An 18,511-nucleotide genomic window follows, 5' to 3' on the forward strand; every position below is an offset into this window, starting at 1 on the left:
TCCTTGACAGTCAGAACAATAGCTGATCAAGTTATTGCTTCTCACAGTGTCAGTTTCACTTCTACAGGTTTCCTTTTTGGTGCTCAGTCAGTTGTCACAGATCAGGGAGAACATATGACATTTGTCTCTTTGGGACTGGCTTATTTCACTCATCATGATGTTGTCCAGATTCCTCCATTTTGTTGCAAATGACAGGATTTCTTTTCTTTTAACAACTGTGTAGTATTCCATGGAGTATATATATCCCATAATTTCCTTATCCATTCTTCACTTGATGGGCACTTGGGCTGATTCCACACTTTAGCTATTGTGAATTGAGCTTCAATAAACATATGGGTGCAAATAACTCTTTTATTTGCTGATTTCACTTACCTTGGGTAAATTCCTAGGAGTGGGATGACTGTGTCATATGGTAGGACTATATTCAGCTTTCTGAGATATCTCCAAAATGTCTCCCATAGTGGTTTTACAAGTTTACACTCCCACCAACAGTGGATTAGAGTCGCTTTTTCCCCACAGCCTCACCAGCATTTGTTGTTTGTTGATTTCAGTATGAAAGCCATTCTGAGGTGAGGTAAAACCTCATTGTGGTTTTGATTTGCATTTCCCTGATGTCTAATGATCCTGAATACTTTGTTAATGTGACTGTTGGCCACCTGGATTTCCTCTTTTGAAAAATGTCTGTTTAAATCCTTGGCCTATCTCTTAACTGGCTTGTTTGTTTTGTTGTTGTGGAGTTTCTTGATCTCTTTGTATATTCTACTTATTAATCCTTTATCCGTTGCATAGTTTACAAATAATTTCTCCCATTCTGTCAGTTGCTTCTTCACTATCCTGCCTATTTCTTTTGCAGTACAGAAGCTTCTCAATTTGATGTAATCCCATTTCTGAATTTTGGCTTTGATTGCTTGTGCCTCTGGGCACAAGTCTTTGGAGGAAGGATAATTTTATAAAGAAAGGTTTATTTAGCTCCTAGTTTTGGAGCCCCAAAGTACAGACATCATGGTATAGGCTGACATGGGGGCTCCTCTTGGCTGTATCACATCATGATAGATAGCAGTGGTGAGAGTGAGGGGAAGAGATCACATCGCATAACAGGACATCAAAGAGAGACTGAGGCCTCACACCCCTTCTTAGGGCCCTCCCCTAGCTGACTTTAGGATCTTCCACTGGCTCCTACCTCTAGAAATCCCACCTCCCAACATCACCAAATTGAAGACTGAGCTTCCAACACAGGACACTTGGGGAATAAGCTATACCTAGATCATAGCATCACAACAAATAATGTATTATGGTAGATACAATTTAACTACATTATAATAGATTGAAACATTAAATATTAACAAATATAAAAAATTAAATAGTCACTGTAAGTAGGTATAATGTCTGGTTTTTTATGTCTTTCAGCATAGTTGTGCTGGGATATTTGTATATTAAAATGTAAATGACTTTTTTTAAGCTTACTTTTCTTCTGTCTTCTAATATAGTGCAGTCAGTGTATTAGCTTTTCTGGGAAGATTATACTGAGTGAAAAGTCCAGAGATCTTCCATACACCTTCTGCTGCTCCACACATGCATAAGCCTCCTCCACTGCCAACAGCACCTGCTAGAGTGTTACATTTGTTATTACTGAACCTACATTATAAATCACAATTACTCAAAGTCTATACTTTACATGGAGGTTCTCTGTTAGTGTTGTATATGTAAGGAATCTGCACAAATGTATAACATATACTCACCATTACAGTATCATACAAAGTCTTTCTAAAGTGTTTGGGCATTTTGGAGGTGCATAGGCAGGTTATATACTTTCTTTGAATTCTACTTCAGGATATGGAGAGTGCTAAGAAATGTTCGTTATGAGAGTGGAGCATTGATTCCCCTGGGATAAGAACCACTGAGGTGGAACCAGGGCCAAATTCACCAGAGTGATTTCATCCCTGCCATAATCCCTGCTTCTTTATCATGGGGTTTTGTTTACTTTCTTGTCTTCTGAGAGCATCTGTGCTCTTGCTCAGGGTTTATGTTCTCTTGAATTTCCCCATGCCTGCCTGGGGTGTCAGGCATACTGAAGTCATGTAGCACTGTGAATGATAAAATGGATGCTGAACTGAACATGACTGTAAAGTACAACAGAAATATTTGGCAAAGAAAGAAAAGCTTGCCTTCCATGCCCCTTACAAGATGTTATGTGGAAAGATAACAACAAACTAAAACATAATCTTTGGCATCGGATTTAGTCCTCAGAACTGGAGTCAGACTCCAGGGGAATCAAGTTAAATCCGATTGCTTCCTGTCTGTAGCACTTCATGTCAAAATCATGTTTAGAATGGAAGTTTTAAAACTCATCCCCTAAGGAAAGGTTCTCAGTAATTTACAGTTTTCAGTCAAGGTTTAAGAAATGATGAGAGATGAAATGCTTGGAAATTTATTTGGGAAAAACAACCTGAAACTTACCATTCAGCAAACACACAACTGCAGTCTCCCCATTTCACCCCAGCCCCCAACACGAAGACTTGAATACATCAGCCACCATTTTGTACAAGTATTGTTTTCATTTATTTGCAATGTCTCCCTCTCAGGTTTCTAAGAGACTGCAGAAAGTCACAAAAATTAATAAGGAAGTGTCCCTAGCTTTTAACTAAACAAATCTCCTTTGACCTAACAAAGAACAAACCCCAATCAAAGCTATGTGCTTTGTACCACACCCTGTGGCCATAAATCTAGGCTCTCTCCACTGGAAAAAGAAACATGGTTCAGAAGGAAAAACAAGTTTCAGCTGGTTACCATGATGATTAACTAAGGAACATGACTTCCCCTGGCTCACCCACACAGGTAGCCCCAAGGAGATGCTGGGCAGCCAGGCACCAGGCGTGTGAGCCAAAACCAGTCTGTCAAGAAGATGAGAACTCAGCAGCAAGGATGTCAGCTTATTAATTATGAAATCTTTAGGTACGAGTATCAGTTACAGAAAAACAGGTATTTTTCTATTTTGTTCCCAGGGTTAAGCCATCAATTTGTCTTTTAATGTAACTCTGTAAATTATCTTTAAAAATTTTTTTGAAAGAGAGAGATGGGCCAGTGCTGTGGTGTAGTCGATTAAGCCACTTCCTGCAGTTCCAGCCTCCCATATGGGTGCCTGTTCGAGACTCAGCTGCTCCACTTCTGATCCAGCTCCCTGCTATGGCCTGGGAAAGCAGTGGAAGATGGCCCAAGTCCTTGGGTCCCTGCACCCATGTGAGAAGTCCTGGAAGAAGCTCCTGGCTCCTGGCTTTGAATAGGCACAGCTCCAGCCATTGTGGCCAATTGAGGAGTGAACCAGTGGATGGAAGACACCTCCGTGTGTGTGTGTGTGTGTGTGTGTTTGTGTGTATCTGACTTTAAAATAAATAAATCTTTCAAAAAAAAAAAAAAAAGAAAGAAAGCAAGATAGACGCCACTCCCCTTGTCAGAACTGGGCCATGCCAAAGCCAGGAGCCTGGAACTCAATCTGGGTTCCCCTACATGGGTGGCAGGGACACAACTACTTGAGCCATCACCTGCTGCCTCTCAAGGAGCACATTAGCAGGAAGCCAGAGTGAAGCCAGAACTTGAACAAAGTACATTGATTTGGGATGTGGGTGTTCTAACCAGAGTCTTAACAGCTTTACCAAACATCTGCTCCTGTGCATTGATTTTTTTTCCGCTAATTCTCCTTCCAATTCAAGTGCTCCTGAGACACAATTCTAATTTTATGGGTTTTTTACTTGGTGAAACTGATGAGCTGGCCATATTATATTGAACTGTTGGAGGTGTGAGGAGAGAGCAGTTATGAAGCAATAATACTTGGAGAATGCACCTCCATCTTACAAAATTTTAGCAATTTTGTTACAGCCTGTGGGAGAAAAATGTCAGCATATTTCTCATAGAATAATGTTGACTTAAAGGTGAAATCTGAGTTTTAAAAGAGGAACTTTTTTTGTCCATAAATGCAGATGACTAAGGTCAAAAGAATTATGTTTGCTCATTCAACAGAACAGAGATAGAAGATGAGGAGGGTACCTTGAACCTAATGCTGTCAATAGTAAGGACAGCCAACATATATTGGGGCCTTGCTCTGTGTTTAGCCCTATGTCATGCACTTCTTACCATCTGTGTGTTCATCCCAACAGCACTGCTATTACTTTCATTTTACACACGAGGCTGAGGCAAAGATACAATAAGGTTTGCAGAGTTAGTAATACACAGAATTGGAACGTGAACCCAAGTCTGTCCACCTTCATAAGCTCAGCATTCACACACCTTAGGATGGTCCTGAGTGATCTGGAGAACTCACTCACAACTACTTTTAAGCCCCATTCTCCAGGTCATTGTCACTGGAATTTCTAGGCATTTTCTTGGTTATCCTGGCCCTGGTCCTATCCCTCCAAGTTACTTGTTCTTGCAATCAAGGTCTTAGAATTATACTCATTACTTTTGTGTGGTGGTTTGGAGTATAACTATCCAGTCTTAGAAAACACAAGAGGAGTATAACTTTATTCAGGTTCAATGCTGACAATGCTTGGAACTTTTTAGCTAAAGAAAAATGAGTCCACTGCTGTAATTTCTCTAGCTGTAATACTGGAAGTACTGTGATTAAGAATGCAACCAATCTAGCTTGAAGTCTACTTCAGACTTCTGAAAGGATGCTTGCAAATATTTTCTCCAATTCTGTCAGTTGCCTCTTCACTTTGTTGAGTTTCCTTTGCAGTGCAGAAGCTTCTTAGTTAGATGTAACCCCATTTGTCTATTTTTGTCTTTATTGCCTGTGCTTCTGGGGCTTTTCCAAGAAGTCTCTGCGTATGCCAATGTCTTGCAGAGTTTCTCCAATGTTTTCCTCTAGTATTTTGATAGTATCAGATCACAGATTTAGGTCCTTGATCCATTTTGAGTTGATTTTTTGTATAAGGTGTAAGGTAGGGGTCTTGTTTCAATGTTCTGCATGTGCAGATCAAATTTTCCCACTACCATTTATTGAAGAGACTGTCCTTTCTCCAGGGATTGATTTCAGCTTGCTTGTCAGAGATTAGTTGGTTGTAGATACTGATTAATTTATGGAGTTTCTGTTCTGTTCCATTGGCTTACATGTCCATTTTTGTGACTGTACCAGGTTGTTTTGATAACTGCCCTGCAGTATGCCTTGAAGTGTTGTATTGTGATGCCTCCAGCTAGCTTTGTTTCTGTTAAGACTGCTTTACCTATGAATTTTAGCATCATTATTTCTAGATCTGAGAATAATATCATTGGTATTTTGATTGGGATCACATTGAACTTGTAAACGGCTTTCAGTAATATGGACATTTTGATATTAATTCTTCCAATCCATGAACATGGAAGCGTGTGTGCGTGTATGTATGTGTTCTACTATTTCTTTCTTTAATGTTACAGAATTTTCATTGTAGAGATCTTTCACATCCTTGGTTAAATTTATTCCAAGGTATTTAAGTTTTATTGGTACCAACTGTGAATGGCACTGATATTAAAAGTCCTTTCTCAGCTATAGCGTTCTTTTTGTTTACAAGGCTATTGATTTTTTATCCTGTAACTATACCAAACTGTCTTGTGAGTTCCCATGGTTCTTAGTGGAATCTTTTGGTTCCCCTATATATAGAATCATGTCATCTGCAAACAGGGATAATTTGACTTCCTCCCTTCCAATTTGTATCCCTTTAATTTCTTTTCTTTGCCTAGTGGCTCTGGCTGAAACTTCCAGAACTATACTGAATAGCAATGCTGAAAGTGGGCATTCTTGTCTGGTTCAAGATCTTAGTGCAGCGGCCGGCACTGTGGCATTTCAGTTTAACACCCTGGCCTGAAGAACCAGCATCCCATATGGGTACCAGTTCGAGTCCTGGCTGTTCCACTTCTGATCCAGCTCCCTGCTATGGCCTGGGAAAGCAGTAGAAGATGGTCCAAGTCCTTGGGCCCCTGCACCCATGTGGGAGACCGGGAGGAGGTTCCTGGCTCTGGATCAGTGCAGCTCCGGCCATTGCAGCCAATTGGGGAGTGAACCATCAAATGGAAGACCTCTCTCTCTCTCTGCCTCTCCTCTCTCTGTGTAACTCTGACTTTCAAATAAATAAATAAATCTTTAAAAAAAACAGATCTTAGTGGAAATGCTTCCAATTTTTTCCCATTCATATGATGCTGGCCACAGATATGTCATAAATTACCTTGACTGTGTTGAGGAATATTCCTTCTATACCCAATTTGCTTAAGGTCTTTATCATGAAAGGATTGTAATTTCTTTTTTTTACATTTTTAAACTTTTATTTAATAAATATAAATTTCCAAAGTACAGTTTATGGATTACAATGGCTTTCCCCCCCATAACTTCCCCCCCACCCACAACCCTCCCATCTCCCGCTCCCTCTCCCCTTCCATTCACATCAAGATTCATTTTCAATTATCTTTATATATAGAAGATCAATTTAGTATATATTAAGTAAAGATTTCATCAGTTTGCACCCACACAAAATATAAAGTGTAAAATACTGTTTCAATACTAGTTATAGCATTAATTCACATTGAACAATACATTAAAGACAGAGATCCTACATGAGGAGTAAGTGCACAGTGACTCCTGTTGTTGACTTAACAAATTGACACTCTTGTTTATGGCATCAGTAATCTCCCTAGGCTCTTGTCATGAGTTGCCAAGGCTATGGAAGCCTCTTAAGTTCGCCAACTTCAATCTTATTTAGACAAGGTCAAAGTCAAAGTGGAAGTTCTGTCCTCCCTTCAGAGAAAGGTACCTCCTTCTTTGATGGCCCGTTCTTTCTGCTGGGATCTCACTCACAGAGATCTTTCATTTGGGTTTTTTTTTTTTTTTTTTTTTTTTGCCAGAATGTCTTGGCTTTCCATGCCTAAAATACTGTCATGGGCTCTTCAGCCAGAGAAAGGATGGTTATTTCACCAAATACTTTCTCTGCATCTATTGAGATCATTATGATTTTTAAAAAAGATTTGTTTATTTGAAAGACAGAGTTACAGAGAGGGAGGGAGGCAGAAAGAAAGATAGATAGAGAGAGAGAGAGAGAGAGAGAGAATCTTTCCTCTGCTGATTCACTTCCCAAATGGCCTCAACAACAGGATCTGGGCCAGGCTGAAATCAGGAGTCAGGAACTCCATCCAGGTCACCCATGTAGGTACAGGGGCCCAAGAACTTAGGCCATCTTCTGCTGCTTTTCCTGGAGCAATAGCAGGGAGCTGGATTGGAAATGGAGCAGCTAAGACTTGAACTGGTGCCCATGCGGGATGCCAGCACTGCAGGCAGCAGCTTAACTCATTATGCCACAACAAATGCCCCATCATATGGTTTGGAAGTGTCAATTCCTTCTGTGTTCCCAGTTTACTGCAAAGCAAATTAGGTATCCTACCCTTCTGAGGACTCTTTTTTGTTTTATCATGAGCAAGTCAGGATAAAAGATTGCAAATCAGGCCTTTGATAAGTTTTGTCCAGGCCTTGTAAATAAATGTTAATTTCCCCCCCCAAAATTGTGTTAAAACCACAGTACCACTGGCTCCTTCAGGTTTTGTGTCTCTTGGAGCCCTCCTCCATGCTATTCTGGCTGGAGGTCTTTGGCTCTAATAAATCTTGCTTTTAAATCTCAAAAAAATAAAATGTTTCTTAATAGTTCTGAAGACTGTGAGGTTCAGCATCAAGATGTTGGCATCTGGTGAGGCCCTTCTTGCTGAGTTACGACACAGCAGAGAGCATCAAATGGTGACAGAAAGTAGTCTGTGTGCTCAGGTCTCTTCTCCTTTTAGAATGCCACTAATCTAATCAGGAGGCCTCACCTTCATCATTTCACCTAACCATATCCCTCAAATAGCCCAACTCCAGATACCATCAACATATGAATCTGAGGATTCACTTTCCAACATATGAACCTTGAGGACACAAACAAGTGCAGTACCTGAGGATACAGCTCACATCTCAAAAAACAAAAATCAGGTTCAATAATTGATTCTTTTCAGCATAACTAGTCGATTCATTAACATCCATTAAAGATGGCCAATGAATTCATTTTTAAAATTTCACTATGGGGCCAGCACCATGGAGCAGTAGGTTAATCCTCCGCCTGCGGTGCCAGCATCCCATATGGGTGACGGTTCTAGTCCCGGCTGCTCCTCTTCCAGTCCAGCTCTCTGCTATGGCCTAGGAAAGCAGCAGAAGATGGCCAAAGTCCTTGGGCTCCAGCACCCACATGGGAGACTGGGAAGAATCACCTGTCTCCTGGCTTCGGATCGGCACAACTCTGGTCGTTGCGGCCATTTGGGCAGTGAACTAATGGATGGGAAACCTTTCCTTCTGTCTCTCCCTCTCACTGTCTAAAACTCTACCTCTCAAATAAATAAATAAATACATAAATAAAATAAAATAAAATGTCACTACGAATTCATAGATTTTTAACCTACTTAATATGTTTTTGTGTATGTGTGTGTTTCCAGAAACCTTTTATTTAAGGAACACAAACTTCATCCATTTCATAAGTGCAACTTTAGGAACTTACTGATTTTTCTCATTGTATCTACTCCCCCACCCACACTCCCACCCGTGTTTCTCCTCCCTTTCCTATTCCCATTCTTATTTTTCACTAAGATCTATTTTCAATTAACTTTATATACATACGATTTACTCTATACTAAGTAAAGAGTTCAAAAAATAGTATGAAAAAAACCTGTTAATGTTTTAATCCACTGTTTTATTGTCCCATCTTTGGTCATTTGGAGCTGTTTTAAGTTTGTTCTTGAGTCCCCGACTTAAACTTTGTTAATGTTCTAGCAAAGGGCACAGAGACATTTTCTAGAACCTATTTTCATAGAGCAGTGGTATCCGAACTTCTTTCATTGAGAATTCCCATCAGAAAATATTTTCAAACATCTAGCTCCTCTATATGTTTACATATTTAGAAATTATACACATGTGCTATGATCTAATATGCTATGTACCTGGTAAAACACCCCTAAGTACAGATTTTAAATGAAGAGATAAAGATGAAATAATAAACTTTTTAAAATGAGATCACTGGAAAAGCTCTCTTAGCCAACACGACAGCAGAGACCCAAGAATATCAGCTATGGCAGAGAGCCCCACCTTTGCTTGATGAGAAGCCAGGGTCATAAAATAGATTGGGATGCTGGGTTCTATCACTGGGGCCTGGAGTACTCAACCTGGTTTCCTGCCAAGAGTTTGGCATGAGCTGGCCCAGATACTCCAAGCATTCTGGCCTCCAACCAGGTCCATTCAATATCCAGAAATCCGAGTCTGTGTTTAGGAGAGGAGACACACGACACTGTGCAGACAACTTGAAATATCTCTCTTCTCTGAGAAGGAAACATTTGCAGTTAGAAAAGTACAACTTCCTTTAAGAAGAGCAGCAACTTTATTTAGAAAGGATCAATAAAGCAAATATCCAGAGACAAAGTTTTTCATTGATTTTCCCATGCTAATAATCGAAGCACTAAGATTAGCAAAAGTTTGTGACACAGATTGATAAACAAAGGCCTTGTTTAAGGGATCTGATGGAGACAGTCAAACTCTCAAGTCAAGATCACAAGCAGACTTCCTCTGTTGTGTTTTCATGATGTAGTTTGAAACATTTGGAAAATTGTTCCCCCAGCCATCTAAGCTGCAAAGTTTTGAGTTTGTCAATAGTGTTAAAACACATTTAGAAAATTATGGGGGCCAGCACTGTGGCACAGTGCATAAAGCTGCCACCTGCAGCACAGGCATCCCATATGGGTGTTGGTTCAAGTCCCAGCTGCTCCACTTCTGATCCAGCTCTCTGCTATGGCCTGGTAAAGCAGTAGAAGATGGCCCAACTCCTTGGGCCCCTGCACCCATGTGGGAGACCCAGAAGAAGCTCCTGGCTCCTGGCTTTGGATCAGCCCAGCTCTGGCAGTTGAGGCTACTAGGGGCCCTCCCCCCACCTCTGTCTCTCTGTGTAACTCTGCCTTTCAAATAAATAAATCTTTTTTAAAAAAGAAAATTATGAAACATCACAGAGTTAAGATTTTGTTGCAATAATGGAACTCGCTATCTCTGATGTATCTCGACATAAAATCAACTTTGATGTTTCTAATAACCTAAATCTTTGTTCTCCAAGACAATAAAAAGTCAGGACAGCATTTGGCTTGTGAAACTGTGGTCACAATTCCCTGCCACTTTTTTGGGTAAATGTTTAAAAGCAATTTTGAATAATTTATCTTCTGACAATTTCTAAACTTAAACATGCAAACTTTGCTCATTTTCATTTGGAGTTGTAGTGAAGAAGGCTAAGAACTGGAAGAAACTTAAGGGAACAAATTAATCTTCAAGAGAAAGTAGAAAATTCTAAGTGGTTCATCATTTGAAATTTTATCCTAAGGTAGTCATTTCTTTGAGTAAAGGATTCTTAACTCTGTAAGAACAAATGCAAATATGCCAAGGGAGCAGAACATTATGTTGCTAACATTTTGTGTGACTCAGTAGTGTATGTGTTTTTTTAGTTAACTCATTTATTTTAAAGGCATAATTACAGACAGAGAAGGAGAGGGAAAAAGAGAGCGATCTTCCATTTGCTGGTTACTACCCAGATGTCCACAACAGCCAGGGCTGGATCAGGCTGAAATCAGGAGCCAGAACTCCATCTGAGTCTCCCACAAGAATGGCAACAAGCTCAAGCACTTGGGCCGTCTTCCACTGCTTTCCCAGGCACATTAGCAGGGAGCTGGATGGGCAGTGGAGCAGCCTATACACAAAAGTGACACTCATATTGGAGGCCAGCATCACAGGTGATGAATTAACCCAACATACCACAATGTCAGCCCCAAACCATTAATGTTTTTAAACTGATTAGAGGGATTCAGGCACAGACACTCTGCAACTTTGGGGAGACAGGCTCTTCAAATGATGAGAAATCATTTTTCATATTGACTTTTTTAACGTACTAGCATTTAAGTCCTGTTTTTGAGATGGCAACCACTTTTCACTTTAAAAAATGAAGTCCAATTTTAGGATCTATACTAGATATATCTCGAAAGTTCAATTCTTGAGAATGGAAACAAAAGGCCCAAACTGAAACCTGAAGAACCTCTTTATTTTTATCACACTCACCTGTAACTGAAAAGAGTGCTGTGACACTGACCCATTACAATTAATATTTCTAAAGTTCTTAGGAATCTAAATGAGTTTTCTACACTGAGCATTACTAATTTGTCCAAGAAAGGAGACAGACAACATCATCAGGGAAACTCTCCCATTTCGTCTGGTTTCTCAAGTGTATTGAGTTATTAGAGGCCCCCGGCACTGCGAGATGACAGTATTCTATTATTTAAACAAGTAAAAAGAATTCCAAACCAGAAAATACTTGCAGGGACTCTAGTAAAGGAGTGGATTTTTTTCATTTGTTTCAAATATAAACATAAAAAATTTTAAAAAGAGGTTTCTGGTGTTTCTTCTAGGCTGACTGAGCATGCCTGATGGTCCCTTGGCTCGTTCAATTCCAGGAGTTTTCATCACAAAAAGCAACTCGCCACAGAAAAGTTGGCTAGTGTCAGGATTTCAGTCCCTTGGGTACAGACTTATCAATTAATAAAAATGTTTTATTATGCAGCTGCTTATACTCAATGCTGTGCTAAGTACTGCGGAATTACACCAACGGAGTTTAAAGATCTTAATTGGCTTTATTTGTGATTGTAGAACTGAGCAACACTTCATTCCATGAAATGGAGTAAGTGAACTGAGCAGGAGAGACTGGTTTTACAGAGAAAGGCTGAAGGAAGCCGAACCAAAGAACAAACAGTGGACTGGTCGTTTTAAAGTTACTTTTCTTGTAAGACTGGGGAAGGTAGACAGAACAACAGAAAGATAACTGGTTAGTTAACATCAAGTTACCTCAGATTAATTTTTTTTTGTTAAAGATGGAAGCAGAGGAACCTTTATTATCATGGCAATACAAAGTGGACTATTTGGGAATTACCCTATTCTCTCTTTCTTTCCTGATCTCTCAGATAACAACTTAGTTTTGGTTTAGCGAAATGAAACTTTATTCATTTTTTGAAAAATGTTGTTTAAAAAACTATTTATTTATTTGAAAGAGTTACAAAGAAAAAGAGGTGTGGAGGGAGAGGGAAAGGGAGGAGCGTAGAGAGGAAAAGGAGGAGTGGGAGAGGGGAAGAGGAGGAGGGGGAGTAGGGGGGGAAGAGAGACAGAGAGACAGAGACAGAGAGAATCTTCCATTCGCTGGTTCACTCCTCCAATGGCAGCATGAGCTGGAGCTGGGCCAGGCAAAGCCAGGAGCCCAGAGCTCCATCCACATGTCCCATGTCGATGGCAGGGGCCCAAGGAGTTGGGCCATCTTTTGCTGCCTTTCCCAGGTACATTAGCAGGGAGCTGGATTGTAAGCAAAGCAGTTGAAACTTAAACTGGCACTCCAAAATGGGTTGCCAGTTACAGAAGCAGTAGCTTAACCTGCTGCCCCACAAAGCTGTCCCAATGATCTGGAGTTTTGTACAAGTGGCTCCATTTGATTTCACTCTGGTCTGCAGAGACCTGGTGAAACTTACTACAAAATAACAACCTCCAATAATTCTTATTTAACACAGGGAACTCAAAGGTGTGTAAGTATGCAGGTGGTCATTTCATTCAAAGAACCTAAAATCAGGCAGAGAAAGATGAATAGTATTTTAAAACTAAGAGAACAATCAAATATCAGTTCTTGAACTATGTGGATCTAGACCAAGTACCTGGGACGTATTTTTTTAAAGATTTATTTATTTTTATTTGAAAGACAGTTACAGAGAGGCAGAGAGAGAGAGAGAGAGAGAGAGAGAGAGGTCTTCCATCTGCTGGTTCACTCCCCAGATGGCTGCAATGGCTAGAGCTGGGCTAATTTGAAGTCAGGAACCTGGAGTGTCTTTTGGGTCTCCCACGTGGGTGCAGGGGCCCAAGGACTTGGGCTATCTTCTGCTGCTTTCCCAAGCACATTATCATGGAACTGGATCAGAAATGGAGCAACTGGGACTTGAATAGGCACCCATATGGGATGCAGGAGGCAGCTTTACCAATTATGCCACAACGCTAGCCCCACTGGTAGGTACTTTGGAAAGAGGTTGCACACTTGTTGGTTCTTTTTTAATGTTAATGTTATTTTACATTTTGAGTAAATAATTTATTCACAGGTTTCAAAATTCCAAATCTGGGGCCAGTGCCTTGGCTCACTTAGTTAATCTTCCGCCTGCGGCACCAGCATCCCATATGGACGCCAGGTTCTAGTCCTGGTTGCTCCTCTTCCAGTCCAGCTCTCTTCTGTGGCCCTGGAGGGCAGTGAAGGATGGCCCAAGTGCTTGGGTCTCTGCACCCGCATGGGAGACCAGGATGAAGCACCTGGCTCCTGGCTTCAGATCAGCACAATGCCGGCCTTGGTGGCCATTTGGAGAGTGAACCAACGGGAGGAAGACCTTTCTGTCTCTGTCTATAACTACCTGTCAAATAAATTTTTTTAAAAAAATTCAAAATCCATTCCTCTCTCGCTATCCATTAATTCCAATTTCCCTCCTCAAAAGCAATCAATATTATTGCCTTTAAAAATATTTTAGAGGCACTTTATGGATATATAAATAGATGTTAATACAGATCATATCCCCAAGTGGTAGCCATTCTGAGTCTTGAAACATGGAGAGGTAGCATGGGAGACATGAACAATTTCTCTGGGGCCTCTTTTATTGGGGCACTAATCCCATTAAGGAAGGCTTCACCCCTGTGACCTAATCATCTCTGATGGCCCTGCAAACACTAACCTTAGAGGTCAGGATTTCAACATACAAAGTTTGGGAGGATATGAACATTCAATCCATTGCAATTACTCTGTTCGAGAATTTTTTTTAATTGCTTTGTTTGTTGGGTCAGTTAACATTTATTTGTTAATCTAAACTGTCTATTTTTCTCTTAAGTGGGAAATGGGAAAAAGCTTGATTTGTGTGTGTGTATCTGTGTGTATGTATATACAATGTATTTAAGTGAATTGTGAGGGGTGGATCATGTGATGTGACGGTTAGGAAATGTCAAGGCTGTCTTCATTAGAAGTTATCCCTGTTCTGCTTTTATCAGTGATTCTTACAGTTTTCTGGTCTCAAGATCCATTTTTGTTCTTAGAATGTATTTTTTATTTTTTCACAGGCAGTGTTAGTGAGAGAGAGAGAGAAAGATCTTCTTTTTCCATTGGTTCACCCTCCAAGTGGCCGCTACGGCCAGTGCGTTGTGGCCGGTGTGCTGCGCCAATCCAAGGCCAGGAGCCAGGTGCTTCCTCCTGGTCTCCCATGTGGGTGCAGGGCCCAAGGACCTGGGCCATCCTCCACTGCACTCCCGGGCCACAGCAGAGAGCTGGACTGGAAGAGGAACAGCCGGGACAGAATCCGGCGCCCCGACTGGGACTAGAACCCCGGTGTGCCGGTGCCACAAGGCAGAGGATTAGCCTAGTGAGCCACGGCGCCAGCCTAGAATGTATTGAATGCCTCAAAAAAACTTTTGTCCAGGGACCTGTTTAGGGCCCATTGTGGTATGGTGGATAAAGACACCACCTGCAATTCCAGTATTCCATATGGGCATCAATTCATGTCCTGGATGCTCTATTTACAATCCAACTACCTGCTAATGGCCTGAGAAAAGCAGCAGAAGATGGCCCAAGTGTTTGGGCCCCAGCTACCCATATGGGAGACCTAGATGAAGTTCTTAGCTTTTGCCTGGACCAATGCTGGCTGTTGTGGCCATGTGGGGAGTGAACCAGTGGATGGAAAATCTCTCTCTTTGTAACTCTTTCAAAATAAATAAAATTCAGAAAAAAACTTTTTGTTTAAATAAGTATGTTTATTAATACAAGCTGTATCAAAAATTAAAACATTTTAAAAGTATTGATCGATTCATTTAAAAATAATAATAAGGGCTGGTGTGGTAGTAAGTGGGCTAAGTAATTGCCTGAGATGCCAACATCTTATATGAGTGCCAATTTGAGTCCCAGCGTCTCCACTTTTGATTGAGCTCCCTGCTAATGTGTGTGGAAAAGTAGCAGAAGATGGCCCAAGTACTTGGGTCCCTGCCACCCATGTGGGAGACCCAGATGAAATTTCTAACTCTTGGCATTGGCCCAGCCCAGGCCAAGGTAGCCATTTAGGGAATGAACCAGAGGGTGAAAGATCTTTCTTTGTCTCTCCCTGTCTCTGTAACTTTGCCTTTCAAGTAAATAAATAAATAAATCTTAAAAAAACAAAATAAAGTAACAAATCCATTACATAGTAATAAGTAGCATTTTATGAAAAATTACTGTATTTTAAAACAAATGTGAGAAAAGCATTGTTTCCCATTTTTGCTACCCTCTATAATATCTAGTTTACACAAAGAAGTGGATTCTCATATCTGCTTCTTTATTCAATCTGTTGTGATATCAAACATACCCTCTGGAAAACTCCCCTGTACAGTCAGGAGAGAATGAGAATGAAGAGGGCAAATAGCAGTTAGCAGTCTTATGAAAGCTGTTTTCACATCAAGAACCTTAATGTGTTTTTGTCTGCCCAACCTCTCCTCTGTGGGAATGACCTTGAACCTACATCTTGTAGAATCACACTCAAATCACAGCCCATAGCTGAAATCCATCCTGTTTTAAAAGAGTACCACTGAATCTACCAATGCCATCTCACTAGTCCAAGTGATCAATTTCAGTTCACAATTGATCATAATGATAGGATTAAGAGTCAAAGCGATCACATAAACAAGACTAGTGTCTACTAATACCAACTGATAGAATTTAAAAGGAAAGAACGATCCAACATGGGAAGCAGGATACACAGCAGACTCATAGAATGGCAGATGTCCTAAATAGCACTCTGGCCTCAGAATCAGCCCTTAAGGCATTCAGATATGGCTAAAAAGCCCACGAGAGTATTTCAGGCATGGAAAGCCAAGACACTCTGGCAAAACAACAACAACAACAACAACAACGACCTAGATGAAAGATCTCTGGGAGTGAGATCCCAGTGGAAAGAACGGGCCATCAAAGGAGGAGGGAACTTCCACTTTGACTATGACCTTGTCTAAATAAGATCGGAGTGGGCGAACTCAAAAGGCTTCCATAGCCTTGGCAACTCATGAAAAGAGCCTCAGGTGATTACCTACGCCATAAACAAGAGTGTCAAATTGTTAAGTCAACAACAGGAATCACTGTGCACTTACTCCTCATGTAGGATCTCTGTCCTTAATGTGCTGTACAATGTGAATTAATGCTATAACTAGTACTCACACTTTGTGTTTCTATGTGGGTGCAAACTCTTGAAATCTTTACTTAATACATGCTAAATTGATCTGTATATAAAGATAATTGAAAATGAATCTTGATGTGAATGGAATGGGAGAGGGAGTGGGGGGTGGGAGGGAAGTTATGGGCGGGGGGAAGCCACTGTAATCCATAAACTGTACTTTGGAAATTTATATTTGTTAAATAAAAGTTAAAAAAATAGTACCACTGAAGGACAATAACTCTCCCAGATATTTTACAAAATACTTACTAGATGAAGCAGCTGGATCCTCAGAAATGTTAGATTTAAGAAAATGGGTATTTGGCCAAAGATGACAAGGATCATTTGTATAACTAGTTAATGCTTGTCCTGAAAGCCTTAAAGAACATATCAATACTGGATTTTACAAATCTTTCTATGGCCAGACTACTCTGCAAACTGGCCCACTTAATAAAACACATGGAGTTGTTTTAGCAATAAAGGGAATGGTCTTCTGGCCTCATTTCTCTTGGACAACAATTCAATTTTCACTGCTTTCCTTGACAATAACAGTTAGTCATTAAGGACCCTTTAGGGGCAGGACTTGGTCTAAACCAGTTCATTAACTTAAAGTAATGATATGGCAGAAACCCAGAATTGTGTGTAAATGGCTCTGCTCCTAGCCACAGAATTTGTGAATTGGTGGTGATTATACCTTTGGAAAAGGTTTAACTTCATTTAATGTACAAATTATATAAAGTCTATTTAAGGAACAAAATCAGTGGGTTTTGATTGTGCATCTGTTTAGGTTAACTGCATACCTCCAAGGGGTGGTGGCACTCTCCATTAAACTACAGCAAATTCCTGCTTTCCCATACCCCAGAGTTCATTCTGATTCCTTCTGTTCATTCAATCATGTTTCAGTTCTTCTCATCAGCGTAGTGCAGAGGCTATGTTATTAGTAGGAAAAAATATAATTCCCAAGGGTTTTCCTAGAACCAAAGGCACAGGATTTTGGAACTAAATAATTGGGATGGGGGTGGTATTTTCAAATTTGGAGGAAAATCAATTATTATGCATTATAGGGACCAAATAATTAAATATACACAAAAGGAACCTAAAGCAATATAATATAAATTATTTCACCATCAACAAATGATTATGAAGCCCCTACTGTGTGTTCTGCCAGTAATCATCAAAGTGTGCTGTGCTGGGCAATGTGTAGCAAGAACCAAGATATGAAATACCCCCTCATCTGGAGTTTTCCAGTCTAGTCATAAAGATAAGCATACAAGTTGAGTTTAGATGGGAACAGAGGCAGGAGACACTCAGTGGCCTGAGCATTTACAAGACTGAGTTCCTTTGTCAGATTGCCACAAAAAGCTTTGTAGGTGTGGTCTGAACTAAGCATGTGAGGTCCAGAAGAACACATTCCCTATGTATTATCAACACTGACACTATAATTTGTGATTTCTTGGCCTGAAACTAGATTTGTGGTTGTATTAAGTGCCTGAACAACTTCTTTAATCCCCACCTTAACTGAAATTTTTTTTTAAATTAATTACTTATTTGAGAGAGACAGAGAATGAATGAATCTTCCATTTGCTTGTTCACGTCTCAAATACTCACAACAGCCAAGGCTGGGCCAGGCCCAAACCATGAGCAGGGAACTCCATCTGGGTCTCTCACATGAGTGGCAGGGACTAAAACACTTGGGCCACTTTCTGCTGCCTTTTCAGGCTCATTAGCAGGGAGCTGGATCAGAGGTGGATCTGCTGGGACTAGAACTGGTGCTCCAATATGGTATGCCACCATTGCAAGTAGCAACTTAACCCGCTGTACCATAATGTCAGCTCCTCAGCTAAAATTTAAAGGAGGAATTTCTACTATGAAAAATTTTAAAGAGTTAAGTATAAGCAATTCTGAAACATGGCAATTTGATTTCCCTTAAATAAATGGAGCCTAGACCTAGGGAGAAATGTGTGGCTCAGGCAGCTTGCTGTTTGCCATAGGAGGCTGTCTGGATGGGAATAGGGGCTGGAAGTGGCTATTGGACAGAGACAGAGCTATGGTCTTCTCTTTGCCATATGTTGAGCTACCTGCTGTCAAGGACCCTTCTTTCTCTTGTGCATACTAGTGGTCATTCCCATGTAATTCAGTTAAATAACTGTCTCAGGAAAGAAATTAGACATTATTAATTAGCAGTTCCCTAGGAAGCCCTAATGGAGTCATTTCTGGTTTT

At 40.5% G+C, this 18,511-nt stretch overlaps 1 long non-coding RNA gene across 2 annotated transcripts in view; it reads right to left on the reverse strand.

Moving 5' to 3' along the window:
* LOC103350446 (uncharacterized) overlaps positions 1-18,511 on the reverse strand; it is a 25,093-nt gene continuing 6,582 nt past the window's right edge. The window contains exons 2-3 of one of the 2 annotated variants that reach the window (XR_007908797.2): positions 9,119-9,348; positions 1-1,606 (exon numbers count right to left, since the gene is read on the reverse strand). This is a non-coding gene — a long non-coding RNA (uncharacterized lncRNA). The remainder of the gene's footprint in view (positions 1,607-9,118; positions 9,349-18,511) is intronic. The other variant, XR_007908798.2, reaches the window with a different exon arrangement.

The sequence above is a fragment of the Oryctolagus cuniculus genome, chromosome 4 (assembly GCF_964237555.1).
Source record: "Oryctolagus cuniculus chromosome 4, mOryCun1.1, whole genome shotgun sequence".
Taxonomy (NCBI): Eukaryota; Metazoa; Chordata; class Mammalia; order Lagomorpha; family Leporidae; genus Oryctolagus; species Oryctolagus cuniculus.